The sequence below is a fragment of the Hyla sarda genome, unplaced genomic scaffold, assembly GCF_029499605.1.
Source record: "Hyla sarda isolate aHylSar1 unplaced genomic scaffold, aHylSar1.hap1 scaffold_513, whole genome shotgun sequence".
NCBI classification, from domain to species: domain Eukaryota; kingdom Metazoa; phylum Chordata; class Amphibia; order Anura; family Hylidae; genus Hyla; species Hyla sarda.
The window spans coordinates 152,192-166,309 of record NW_026610524.1 but is presented as its reverse complement, the minus strand read 5'-3'; the positions used below and the strand labels follow the sequence as shown (position 1 = coordinate 166,309).

At 46.0% G+C, this 14,118-nt stretch overlaps 6 non-coding genes across 6 annotated transcripts; all 6 read right to left on the bottom strand.

The window, feature by feature from the left end:
• Positions 1-1,677: 1,677 nt before the first annotated feature.
• On the bottom strand, positions 1,678-1,868 carry LOC130338049 (U2 spliceosomal RNA). Its single transcript, XR_008878824.1, has one exon. It is a non-coding gene; the product is annotated as a U2 spliceosomal RNA (small nuclear RNA).
• A 2,091-nt stretch (positions 1,869-3,959) lies between these two features.
• On the bottom strand, positions 3,960-4,150 carry LOC130338048 (U2 spliceosomal RNA). The gene has a single exon (XR_008878823.1). It is a non-coding gene; the product is annotated as a U2 spliceosomal RNA (small nuclear RNA).
• A 2,090-nt stretch (positions 4,151-6,240) lies between these two features.
• LOC130338047 (U2 spliceosomal RNA) lies at positions 6,241-6,431 on the bottom strand. The gene has a single exon (XR_008878822.1). It is a non-coding gene; the product is annotated as a U2 spliceosomal RNA (small nuclear RNA).
• A 2,087-nt stretch (positions 6,432-8,518) lies between these two features.
• Positions 8,519-8,709, bottom strand: LOC130338046 (U2 spliceosomal RNA). The gene has a single exon (XR_008878821.1). It is a non-coding gene; the product is annotated as a U2 spliceosomal RNA (small nuclear RNA).
• A 2,091-nt stretch (positions 8,710-10,800) lies between these two features.
• LOC130338045 (U2 spliceosomal RNA) lies at positions 10,801-10,991 on the bottom strand. Its single transcript, XR_008878820.1, has one exon. It is a non-coding gene; the product is annotated as a U2 spliceosomal RNA (small nuclear RNA).
• Positions 10,992-13,080: 2,089 nt separating this feature from the next.
• Positions 13,081-13,271, bottom strand: LOC130338043 (U2 spliceosomal RNA). The gene has a single exon (XR_008878818.1). It is a non-coding gene; the product is annotated as a U2 spliceosomal RNA (small nuclear RNA).
• Positions 13,272-14,118: the final 847 nt, after the last annotated feature.

Sequence of the window (14,118 nt, the reverse complement as noted above, 5' to 3'; positions counted from 1 at the left end):
GACTTACCTGTGTGGGTTAAATCCGGGTTATTTGACAACCTATGGCGGTGATGGTTCTGCTCAGGCAGAGCAGTGCTGATGCTCCTCATAAAGCTGTCGCTGCTGTGAAGGTTCTAGGTGACATCACAATCCCTATGGTTACATACACAACAAAGCTGGGTTGTTGTTGTTTACACTCTGCAAGGCCTGTGGAAGTGAGTGACATCATAGCACTGTAGTTCTGAGGGTTCTAGATGGATGCAACAATCTCCTGTTGCTTCTATGAAGGCCATAATAGACGACATCACCAAACAGCTCCATAGTCACATACACAGCAAAGGAGAGATGTTGTTTACACCTAGTGATGTCAGTGGTATTGAGTGACATCACAGCACAGTGCTAAGGCTCCTGGGCCTGGACACAGCAGCGGCTGCAATATCTCAACGGAGAATACGTTTATATATATGTGTGTGTGTGCGCGTATATATATATATATATATATATATATATATATATATATATATATTTCTCCGCCGAAATCACTTTTAAACCCATTTCCACCTTTTTTTCCCTTCTCTTCCTCTTACTTTTTTTTCACGTTTTTTTACGTTTTTCTCCTTTTCGCCTCTTTTCTGGGCGTATTATTCTTCTTTTTCTTCTTTTTTTTCGTCTAATGCATACCCCATCAGTGCAGCAATGCTTATTCAATACCGCCAGCAGATGGAGACACTGGGGGATAATTTTCTAAGGATTTATACTGATTTTTCCTGTCTGAATTTGTCGCACAGAAAGTTGCAGGCCAAATATGTGTGACATTTCTGCGACTTTAGCTTCTAGAGCATTTTTACAACATTATACATAGGTGCTGAATACATAAAAAGCGACTGTTCAGCGACAGACAAGTCGCATCGGCTGAAAGTAGGCCAGAATGTCAGTCCATGTTGGAGCAGGTTTAGATACAGTCTAAAGCATAGATCTCAAAGTCTGTGCACAGAATTTAGCAAGGGCCTCGCACCTTCTGATGCATCAGGTAGGTGCACTATAGCATAGCCTAACCCTCTGTACTTTGGTCTATATTGATGCGGGACATAGACAGCCAGCTGATGACCAATCCATTAGTGCAATGGATGGCTGGAAGCATTTGTCTTTGCCTTTGCAATACCACAGAAGCAATGCATGGTCAATGTACAGCAATGACACACCTGTGTGAACAGCCAGGAGACCCCCCCATGTTATGTTACATAGTTACATAGTTAGTACGGTCGAAAAAAGACATATGTCCATCAAGTTCAACCAGGGAATTAAGGGGTAGGGGTGTGGCGCGATATTGGGGAAGGGATGAGATTTTATATTTCTTCATAAGCATTAATCTTATTTTGTCAATTAGGAACATTCAGCACCCACCCGCTATCAAGGCAGCTGCCTATCATGTCATGCCCTACCTGCACAGGTGTGCTGGCTACTCAAATGATCCAATTAAGGAGGCCATTTAGTCAGCAGCAGCAGAAGTCCTGTGCCTGGACGCTCCAACAGCGGCCAGACACAAGCAGAAGCAGCAGAAGCAGCAGCAGCACCACCTTTTGTTTTTTGGCTGCAGCAGCAGCAGCAGCAGCAGCAAGGCCCACAGGGCTGGCTAGCTGGCTAGCCAGCAAGCAGGTAGCAATGAAAGTAGGAATCTTTCTTTTTAACCCTGTAAGGGGGTGGTGCACTGTACCCGAAGATACTGCCATATCGGGTCAATGCATAGGGCGACGGAAGCAAGCTTCGAAATCGGCCCCCGTTCTCAAAAATCCATTTAATATATGGTCCCCAGATAGGGGACGTATCAGATATTAAACTGATAAGAACAGATACTACACTTGATCTTAGCCAAAAGGCCGAGAAGCGATAACCGTGAAAGGGGCGGGCCCAACAAGGTCCCCTTCATGGGCACTATCACTGCTTGCTGTCAGGGAGGCTGCCAGACAATTTTCCATGCACACTCTGGGCTGGGGGGCAGTCAACCACCAGTACACACAGCAGAACCTAAACCCATACCATTATTGCTAAGCAGCAAGACAGGGGCCCATTGCACTCCCACGGGGCCTTTTTAAATGCAATCCATAACCCGGATTTGCCAGGAACCCTTCTTACTCCTCCTACTTGCATGTGACACTGGGCTTAGGATCTGCATAGGAAACACACACACAAGCACACACCTACCTTTGTTGCCTGCAGATGCCTCCTTGGCTGTCCCCAAACGGTATCAAACCAACACCCACGGGAAGCTGTAAGCATAGAGGACATGCCTGCACCCCATTGGACTTACCTGTGTGGGTTAAATCCGGGTTATTTGACAACCTATGGCGGTGATGGTTCTGCTCAGGCAGAGCAGTGCTGATGCTCCTCATAAAGCTGTCGCTGCTGTGAAGGTTCTAGGTGACATCACAATCCCTATGGTTACATACACAACAAAGCTGGGTTGTTGTTGTTTACACTCTGCAAGGCCTGTGGAAGTGAGTGACATCATAGCACTGTAGTTCTGAGGGTTCTAGATGGATGCAACAATCTCCTGTTGCTTCTATGAAGGCCATAATAGACGACATCACCAAACAGCTCCATAGTCACATACACAGCAAAGGAGAGATGTTGTTTACACCTAGTGATGTCAGTGGTATTGAGTGACATCACAGCACAGTGCTAAGGCTCCTGGGCCTGGACACAGCAGCGGCTGCAATATCTCAACGGAGAATACGTTTATATATATGTGTGTGTGTGCGCGTATATATATATATATATATATATATATATATATATATATATATATATTTCTCCGCCGAAATCACTTTTAAACCCATTTCCACCTTTTTTTCCCTTCTCTTCCTCTTACTTTTTTTTCACGTTTTTTTACGTTTTTCTCCTTTTCGCCTCTTTTCTGGGCGTATTATTCTTCTTTTTCTTCTTTTTTTTCGTCTAATGCATACCCCATCAGTGCAGCAATGCTTATTCAATACCGCCAGCAGATGGAGACACTGGGGGATAATTTTCTAAGGATTTATACTGATTTTTCCTGTCTGAATTTGTCGCACAGAAAGTTGCAGGCCAAATATGTGTGACATTTCTGCGACTTTAGCTTCTAGAGCATTTTTACAACATTATACATAGGTGCTGAATACATAAAAAGCGACTGTTCAGCGACAGACAAGTCGCATCGGCTGAAAGTAGGCCAGAATGTCAGTCCATGTTGGAGCAGGTTTAGATACAGTCTAAAGCATAGATCTCAAAGTCTGTGCACAGAATTTAGCAAGGGCCTCGCACCTTCTGATGCATCAGGTAGGTGCACTATAGCATAGCCTAACCCTCTGTACTTTGGTCTATATTGATGCGGGACATAGACAGCCAGCTGATGACCAATCCATTAGTGCAATGGATGGCTGGAAGCATTTGTCTTTGCCTTTGCAATACCACAGAAGCAATGCATGGTCAATGTACAGCAATGACACACCTGTGTGAACAGCCAGGAGACCCCCCCATGTTATGTTACATAGTTACATAGTTAGTACGGTCGAAAAAAGACATATGTCCATCAAGTTCAACCAGGGAATTAAGGGGTAGGGGTGTGGCGCGATATTGGGGAAGGGATGAGATTTTATATTTCTTCATAAGCATTAATCTTATTTTGTCAATTAGGAACATTCAGCACCCACCCGCTATCAAGGCAGCTGCCTATCATGTCATGCCCTACCTGCACAGGTGTGCTGGCTACTCAAATGATCCAATTAAGGAGGCCATTTAGTCAGCAGCAGCAGAAGTCCTGTGCCTGGACGCTCCAACAGCGGCCAGACACAAGCAGAAGCAGCAGAAGCAGCAGCAGCACCACCTTTTGTTTTTTGGCTGCAGCAGCAGCAGCAGCAGCAGCAAGGCCCACAGGGCTGGCTAGCTGGCTAGCCAGCAAGCAGGTAGCAATGAAAGTAGGAATCTTTCTTTTTAACCCTGTAAGGGGGTGGTGCACTGTACCCGAAGATACTGCCATATCGGGTCAATGCATAGGGCGACGGAAGCAAGCTTCGAAATCGGCCCCCGTTCTCAAAAATCCATTTAATATATGGTCCCCAGATAGGGGACGTATCAGATATTAAACTGATAAGAACAGATACTACACTTGATCTTAGCCAAAAGGCCGAGAAGCGATAACCGTGAAAGGGGCGGGCCCAACAAGGTCCCCTTCATGGGCACTATCACTGCTTGCTGTCAGGGAGGCTGCCAGACAATTTTCCATGCACACTCTGGGCTGGGGGGCAGTCAACCACCAGTACACACAGCAGAACCTAAACCCATACCATTATTGCTAAGCAGCAAGACAGGGGCCCATTGCACTCCCACGGGGCCTTTTTAAATGCAATCCATAACCCGGATTTGCCAGGAACCCTTCTTACTCCTCCTACTTGCATGTGACACTGGGCTTAGGATCTGCATAGGAAACACACACACAAGCACACACCTACCTTTGTTGCCTGCAGATGCCTCCTTGGCTGTCCCCAAACGGTATCAAACCAACACCCACGGGAAGCTGTAAGCATAGAGGACATGCCTGCACCCCATTGGACTTACCTGTGTGGGTTAAATCCGGGTTATTTGACAACCTATGGCGGTGATGGTTCTGCTCAGGCAGAGCAGTGCTGATGCTCCTCATAAAGCTGTCGCTGCTGTGAAGGTTCTAGGTGACATCACAATCCCTATGGTTACATACACAACAAAGCTGGGTTGTTGTTGTTTACACTCTGCAAGGCCTGTGGAAGTGAGTGACATCATAGCACTGTAGTTCTGAGGGTTCTAGATGGATGCAACAATCTCCTGTTGCTTCTATGAAGGCCATAATAGACGACATCACCAAACAGCTCCATAGTCACATACACAGCAAAGGAGAGATGTTGTTTACACCTAGTGATGTCAGTGGTATTGAGTGACATCACAGCACAGTGCTAAGGCTCCTGGGCCTGGACACAGCAGCGGCTGCAATATCTCAACGGAGAATACGTTTATATATATGTGTGTGTGTGCGCGTATATATATATATATATATATATATATATATATATATATATATATTTCTCCGCCGAAATCACTTTTAAACCCATTTCCACCTTTTTTTCCCTTCTCTTCCTCTTACTTTTTTTTCACGTTTTTTTACGTTTTTCTCCTTTTCGCCTCTTTTCTGGGCGTATTATTCTTCTTTTTCTTCTTTTTTTTCGTCTAATGCATACCCCATCAGTGCAGCAATGCTTATTCAATACCGCCAGCAGATGGAGACACTGGGGGATAATTTTCTAAGGATTTATACTGATTTTTCCTGTCTGAATTTGTCGCACAGAAAGTTGCAGGCCAAATATGTGTGACATTTCTGCGACTTTAGCTTCTAGAGCATTTTTACAACATTATACATAGGTGCTGAATACATAAAAAGCGACTGTTCAGCGACAGACAAGTCGCATCGGCTGAAAGTAGGCCAGAATGTCAGTCCATGTTGGAGCAGGTTTAGATACAGTCTAAAGCATAGATCTCAAAGTCTGTGCACAGAATTTAGCAAGGGCCTCGCACCTTCTGATGCATCAGGTAGGTGCACTATAGCATAGCCTAACCCTCTGTACTTTGGTCTATATTGATGCGGGACATAGACAGCCAGCTGATGACCAATCCATTAGTGCAATGGATGGCTGGAAGCATTTGTCTTTGCCTTTGCAATACCACAGAAGCAATGCATGGTCAATGTACAGCAATGACACACCTGTGTGAACAGCCAGGAGACCCCCCCATGTTATGTTACATAGTTACATAGTTAGTACGGTCGAAAAAAGACATATGTCCATCAAGTTCAACCAGGGAATTAAGGGGTAGGGGTGTGGCGCGATATTGGGGAAGGGATGAGATTTTATATTTCTTCATAAGCATTAATCTTATTTTGTCAATTAGGAACATTCAGCACCCACCCGCTATCAAGGCAGCTGCCTATCATGTCATGCCCTACCTGCACAGGTGTGCTGGCTACTCAAATGATCCAATTAAGGAGGCCATTTAGTCAGCAGCAGCAGAAGTCCTGTGCCTGGACGCTCCAACAGCGGCCAGACACAAGCAGAAGCAGCAGAAGCAGCAGCTAGCACCACCTTTTGTTTTTTGGCTGCAGCAGCAGCAGCAGCAGCAGCAAGGCCCACAGGGCTGGCTAGCTGGCTAGCCAGCAAGCAGGTAGCAATGAAAGTAGGAATCTTTCTTTTTAACCCTGTAAGGGGGTGGTGCACTGTACCCGAAGATACTGCCATATCGGGTCAATGCATAGGGCGACGGAAGCAAGCTTCGAAATCGGCCCCCGTTCTCAAAAATCCATTTAATATATGGTCCCCAGATAGGGGACGTATCAGATATTAAACTGATAAGAACAGATACTACACTTGATCTTAGCCAAAAGGCCGAGAAGCGATAACCGTGAAAGGGGCGGGCCCAACAAGGTCCCCTTCATGGGCACTATCACTGCTTGCTGTCAGGGAGGCTGCCAGACAATTTTCCATGCACACTCTGGGCTGGGGGGCAGTCAACCACCAGTACACACAGCAGAACCTAAACCCATACCATTATTGCTAAGCAGCAAGACAGGGGCCCATTGCACTCCCACGGGGCCTTTTTAAATGCAATCCATAACCCGGATTTGCCAGGAACCCTTCTTACTCCTCCTACTTGCATGTGACACTGGGCTTAGGATCTGCATAGGAAACACACACACAAGCACACACCTACCTTTGTTGCCTGCAGATGCCTCCTTGGCTGTCCCCAAACGGTATCAAACCAACACCCACGGGAAGCTGTAAGCATAGAGGACATGCCTGCACCCCATTGGACTTACCTGTGTGGGTTAAATCCGGGTTATTTGACAACCTATGGCGGTGATGGTTCTGCTCAGGCAGAGCAGTGCTGATGCTCCTCATAAAGCTGTCGCTGCTGTGAAGGTTCTAGGTGACATCACAATCCCTATGGTTACATACACAAAAGCTGGGTTGTTGTTGTTTACACTCTGCAAGGCCTGTGGAAGTGAGTGACATCATAGCACTGTAGTTCTGAGGGTTCTAGATGGATGCAACAATCTCCTGTTGCTTCTATGAAGGCCATAATAGACGACATCACCAAACAGCTCCATAGTCACATACACAGCAAAGGAGAGATGTTGTTTACACCTAGTGATGTCAGTGGTATTGAGTGACATCACAGCACAGTGCTAAGGCTCCTGGGCCTGGACACAGCAGCGGCTGCAATATCTCAACGGAGAATACGTTTATATATATGTGTGTGTGTGCGCGTATATATATATATATATATATATATATATATATATATATATATATTTCTCCGCCGAAATCACTTTTAAACCCATTTCCACCTTTTTTTCCCTTCTCTTCCTCTTACTTTTTTTTCACGTTTTTTTACGTTTTTCTCCTTTTCGCCTCTTTTCTGGGCGTATTATTCTTCTTTTTCTTCTTTTTTTTCGTCTAATGCATACCCCATCAGTGCAGCAATGCTTATTCAATACCGCCAGCAGATGGAGACACTGGGGGATAATTTTCTAAGGATTTATACTGATTTTTCCTGTCTGAATTTGTCGCACAGAAAGTTGCAGGCCAAATATGTGTGACATTTCTGCGACTTTAGCTTCTAGAGCATTTTTACAACATTATACATAGGTGCTGAATACATAAAAAGCGACTGTTCAGCGACAGACAAGTCGCATCGGCTGAAAGTAGGCCAGAATGTCAGTCCATGTTGGAGCAGGTTTAGATACAGTCTAAAGCATAGATCTCAAAGTCTGTGCACAGAATTTAGCAAGGGCCTCGCACCTTCTGATGCATCAGGTAGGTGCACTATAGCATAGCCTAACCCTCTGTACTTTGGTCTATATTGATGCGGGACATAGACAGCCAGCTGATGACCAATCCATTAGTGCAATGGATGGCTGGAAGCATTTGTCTTTGCCTTTGCAATACCACAGAAGCAATGCATGGTCAATGTACAGCAATGACACACCTGTGTGAACAGCCAGGAGACCCCCCCATGTTATGTTACATAGTTACATAGTTAGTACGGTCGAAAAAAGACATATGTCCATCAAGTTCAACCAGGGAATTAAGGGGTAGGGGTGTGGCGCGATATTGGGGAAGGGATGAGATTTTATATTTCTTCATAAGCATTAATCTTATTTTGTCAATTAGGAACATTCAGCACCCACCCGCTATCAAGGCAGCTGCCTATCATGTCATGCCCTACCTGCACAGGTGTGCTGGCTACTCAAATGATCCAATTAAGGAGGCCATTTAGTCAGCAGCAGCAGAAGTCCTGTGCCTGGACGCTCCAACAGCGGCCAGACACAAGCAGAAGCAGCAGAAGCAGCAGCAGCACCACCTTTTGTTTTTTGGCTGCAGCAGCAGCAGCAGCAGCAGCAAGGCCCACAGGGCTGGCTAGCTGGCTAGCCAGCAAGCAGGTAGCAATGAAAGTAGGAATCTTTCTTTTTAACCCTGTAAGGGGGTGGTGCACTGTACCCGAAGATACTGCCATATCGGGTCAATGCATAGGGCGACGGAAGCAAGCTTCGAAATCGGCCCCCGTTCTCAAAAATCCATTTAATATATGGTCCCCAGATAGGGGACGTATCAGATATTAAACTGATAAGAACAGATACTACACTTGATCTTAGCCAAAAGGCCGAGAAGCGATAACCGTGAAAGGGGCGGGCCCAACAAGGTCCCCTTCATGGGCACTATCACTGCTTGCTGTCAGGGAGGCTGCCAGACAATTTTCCATGCACACTCTGGGCTGGGGGGCAGTCAACCACCAGTACACACAGCAGAACCTAAACCCATACCATTATTGCTAAGCAGCAAGACAGGGGCCCATTGCACTCCCACGGGGCCTTTTTAAATGCAATCCATAACCCGGATTTGCCAGGAACCCTTCTTACTCCTCCTACTTGCATGTGACACTGGGCTTAGGATCTGCATAGGAAACACACACACAAGCACACACCTACCTTTGTTGCCTGCAGATGCCTCCTTGGCTGTCCCCAAACGGTATCAAACCAACACCCACGGGAAGCTGTAAGCATAGAGGACATGCCTGCACCCCATTGGACTTACCTGTGTGGGTTAAATCCGGGTTATTTGACAACCTATGGCGGTGATGGTTCTGCTCAGGCAGAGCAGTGCTGATGCTCCTCATAAAGCTGTCGCTGCTGTGAAGGTTCTAGGTGACATCACAATCCCTATGGTTACATACACAACAAAGCTGGGTTGTTGTTGTTTACACTCTGCAAGGCCTGTGGAAGTGAGTGACATCATAGCACTGTAGTTCTGAGGGTTCTAGATGGATGCAACAATCTCCTGTTGCTTCTATGAAGGCCATAATAGACGACATCACCAAACAGCTCCATAGTCACATACACAGCAAAGGAGAGATGTTGTTTACACCTAGTGATGTCAGTGGTATTGAGTGACATCACAGCACAGTGCTAAGGCTCCTGGGCCTGGACACAGCAGCGGCTGCAATATCTCAACGGAGAATACGTTTATATATATGTGTGTGTGTGCGCGTATATATATATATATATATATATATATATATATATATATATATATATTTCTCCGCCGAAATCACTTTTAAACCCATTTCCACCTTTTTTTCCCTTCTCTTCCTCTTACTTTTTTTTCACGTTTTTTTACGTTTTTCTCCTTTTCGCCTCTTTTCTGGGCGTATTATTCTTCTTTTTCTTCTTTTTTTTCGTCTAATGCATACCCCATCAGTGCAGCAATGCTTATTCAATACCGCCAGCAGATGGAGACACTGGGGGATAATTTTCTAAGGATTTATACTGATTTTTCCTGTCTGAATTTGTCGCACAGAAAGTTGCAGGCCAAATATGTGTGACATTTCTGCGACTTTAGCTTCTAGAGCATTTTTACAACATTATACATAGGTGCTGAATACATAAAAAGCGACTGTTCAGCGACAGACAAGTCGCATCGGCTGAAAGTAGGCCAGAATGTCAGTCCATGTTGGAGCAGGTTTAGATACAGTCTAAAGCATAGATCTCAAAGTCTGTGCACAGAATTTAGCAAGGGCCTCGCACCTTCTGATGCATCAGGTAGGTGCACTATAGCATAGCCTAACCCTCTGTACTTTGGTCTATATTGATGCGGGACATAGACAGCCAGCTGATGACCAATCCATTAGTGCAATGGATGGCTGGAAGCATTTGTCTTTGCCTTTGCAATACCACAGAAGCAATGCATGGTCAATGTACAGCAATGACACACCTGTGTGAACAGCCAGGAGACCCCCCCATGTTATGTTACATAGTTACATAGTTAGTACGGTCGAAAAAAGACATATGTCCATCAAGTTCAACCAGGGAATTAAGGGGTAGGGGTGTGGCGCGATATTGGGGAAGGGATGAGATTTTATATTTCTTCATAAGCATTAATCTTATTTTGTCAATTAGGAACATTCAGCACCCACCCGCTATCAAGGCAGCTGCCTATCATGTCATGCCCTACCTGCACAGGTGTGCTGGCTACTCAAATGATCCAATTAAGGAGGCCATTTAGTCAGCAGCAGCAGAAGTCCTGTGCCTGGACGCTCCAACAGCGGCCAGACACAAGCAGAAGCAGCAGAAGCAGCAGCAGCACCACCTTTTGTTTTTTGGCTGCAGCAGCAGCAGCAGCAGCAGCAAGGCCCACAGGGCTGGCTAGCTGGCTAGCCAGCAAGCAGGTAGCAATGAAAGTAGGAATCTTTCTTTTTAACCCTGTAAGGGGGTGGTGCACTGTACCCGAAGATACTGCCATATCGGGTCAATGCATAGGGCGACGGAAGCAAGCTTCGAAATCGGCCCCCGTTCTCAAAAATCCATTTAATATATGGTCCCCAGATAGGGGACGTATCAGATATTAAACTGATAAGAACAGATACTACACTTGATCTTAGCCAAAAGGCCGAGAAGCGATAACCGTGAAAGGGGCGGGCCCAACAAGGTCCCCTTCATGGGCACTATCACTGCTTGCTGTCAGGGAGGCTGCCAGACAATTTTCCATGCACACTCTGGGCTGGGGGGCAGTCAACCACCAGTACACACAGCAGAACCTAAACCCATACCATTATTGCTAAGCAGCAAGACAGGGGCCCATTGCACTCCCACGGGGCCTTTTTAAATGCAATCCATAACCCGGATTTGCCAGGAACCCTTCTTACTCCTCCTACTTGCATGTGACACTGGGCTTAGGATCTGCATAGGAAACACACACACAAGCACACACCTACCTTTGTTGCCTGCAGATGCCTCCTTGGCTGTCCCCAAACGGTATCAAACCAACACCCACGGGAAGCTGTAAGCATAGAGGACATGCCTGCACCCCATTGGACTTACCTGTGTGGGTTAAATCCGGGTTATTTGACAACCTATGGCGGTGATGGTTCTGCTCAGGCAGAGCAGTGCTGATGCTCCTCATAAAGCTGTCGCTGCTGTGAAGGTTCTAGGTGACATCACAATCCCTATGGTTACATACACAACAAAGCTGGGTTGTTGTTGTTTACACTCTGCAAGGCCTGTGGAAGTGAGTGACATCATAGCACTGTAGTTCTGAGGGTTCTAGATGGATGCAACAATCTCCTGTTGCTTCTATGAAGGCCATAATAGACGACATCACCAAACAGCTCCATAGTCACATACACAGCAAAGGAGAGATGTTGTTTACACCTAGTGATGTCAGTGGTATTGAGTGACATCACAGCACAGTGCTAAGGCTCCTGGGCCTGGACACAGCAGCGGCTGCAATATCTCAACGGAGAATACGTTTATATATATGTGTGTGTGTGCGCGTATATATATATATATATATATATATATATATATATATATATATATTTCTCCGCCGAAATCACTTTTAAACCCATTTCCACCTTTTTTTCCCTTCTCTTCCTCTTACTTTTTTTTCACGTTTTTTTACGTTTTTCTCCTTTTCGCCTCTTTTCTGGGCGTATTATTCTTCTTTTTCTTCTTTTTTTTCGTCTAATGCATACCCCATCAGTGCAGCAATGCTTATTCAATACCGCCAGCAGATGGAGACACTGGGGGATAATTTTCTAAGGATTTATACTGATTTTTCCTGTCTGAATTTGTCGCACAGAAAGTTGCAGGCCAAATATGTGTGACATTTCTGCGACTTTAGCTTCTAGAGCATTTTTACAACATTATACATAGGTGCTGAATACATAAAAAGCGACTGTTCAGCGACAGACAAGTCGCATCGGCTGAAAGTAGGCCAGAATGTCAGTCCATGTTGGAGCAGGTTTAGATACAGTCTAAAGCATAGATCTCAAAGTCTGTGCACAGAATTTAGCAAGGGCCTCGCACCTTCTGATGCATCAGGTAGGTGCACTATAGCATAGCCTAACCCTCTGTACTTTGGTCTATATTGATGCGGGACATAGACAGCCAGCTGATGACCAATCCATTAGTGCAATGGATGGCTGGAAGCATTTGTCTTTGCCTTTGCAATACCACAGAAGCAATGCATGGTCAATGTACAGCAATGACACACCTGTGTGAACAGCCAGGAGACCCCCCCATGTTATGTTACATAGTTACATAGTTAGTACGGTCGAAAAAAGACATATGTCCATCAAGTTCAACCAGGGAATTAAGGGGTAGGGGTGTGGCGCGATATTGGGGAAGGGATGAGATTTTATATTTCTTCATAAGCATTAATCTTATTTTGTCAATTAGGAACATTCAGCACCCACCCGCTATCAAGGCAGCTGCCTATCATGTCATGCCCTACCTGCACAGGTGTGCTGGCTACTCAAATGATCCAATTAAGGAGGCCATTTAGTCAGCAGCAGCAGAAGTCCTGTGCCTGGACGCTCCAACAGCGGCCAGACACAAGCAGAAGCAGCAGAAGCAGCAGCAGCACCACCTTTTGTTTTTTGGCTGCAGCAGCAGCAGCAGCAGCAGCAAGGCCCACAGGGCTGGCTAGCTGGCTAGCCAGCAAGCAGGTAGCAATGAAAGTAGGAATCTTTCTTTTTAACCCTGTAAGGGGGTGGTGCACTGTACCCGAAGATACTGCCATATCGGGTCAATGCATAGGGCGACGGAAGCAAGCTTCGAAATCGGCCCCCGTTCTCAAAAATCCATTTAATATATGGTCCCCAGATAGGGGACGTATCAGATATTAAACTGATAAGAACAGATACTACACTTGATCTTAGCCAAAAGGCCGAGAAGCGATAACCGTGAAAGGGGCGGGCCCAACAAGGTCCCCTTCATGGGCACTATCACTGCTTGCTGTCAGGGAGGCTGCCAGACAATTTTCCATGCACACTCTGGGCTGGGGGGCAGTCAACCACCAGTACACACAGCAGAACCTAAACCCATACCATTATTGCTAAGCAGCAAGACAGGGGCCCATTGCACTCCCACGGGGCCTTTTTAAATGCAATCCATAACCCGGATTTGCCAGGAACCCTTCTTACTCCTCCTACTTGCATGTGACACTGGGCTTAGGATCTGCATAGGAAACACACACACAAGCACACACCTACCTTTGTTGCCTGCAGATGCCTCCTTGGCTGTCCCCAAACGGTATCAAACCAACACCCACGGGAAGCTGTAAGCATAGAGGACATGCCTGCACCCCATTGGACTTACCTGTGTGGGTTAAATCCGGGTTATTTGACAACCTATGGCGGTGATGGTTCTGCTCAGGCAGAGCAGTGCTGATGCTCCTCATAAAGCTGTCGCTGCTGTGAAGGTTCTAGGTGACATCACAATCCCTATGGTTACATACACAACAAAGCTGGGTTGTTGTTGTTTACACTCTGCAAGGCCTGTGGAAGTGAGTGACATCATAGCACTGTAGTTCTGAGGGTTCTAGATGGATGCAACAATCTCCTGTTGCTTCTATGAAGGCCATAATAGACGACATCACCAAACAGCTCCATAGTCACATACACAGCAAAGGAGAGATGTTGTTTACACCTAGTGATGTCAGTGGTATTGAGTGACATCACAGCACAGTGCTAAGGCTCCTGGGCCTGGACACAGCAGCGGCTGCAATATCTCAACGGAGAATACGT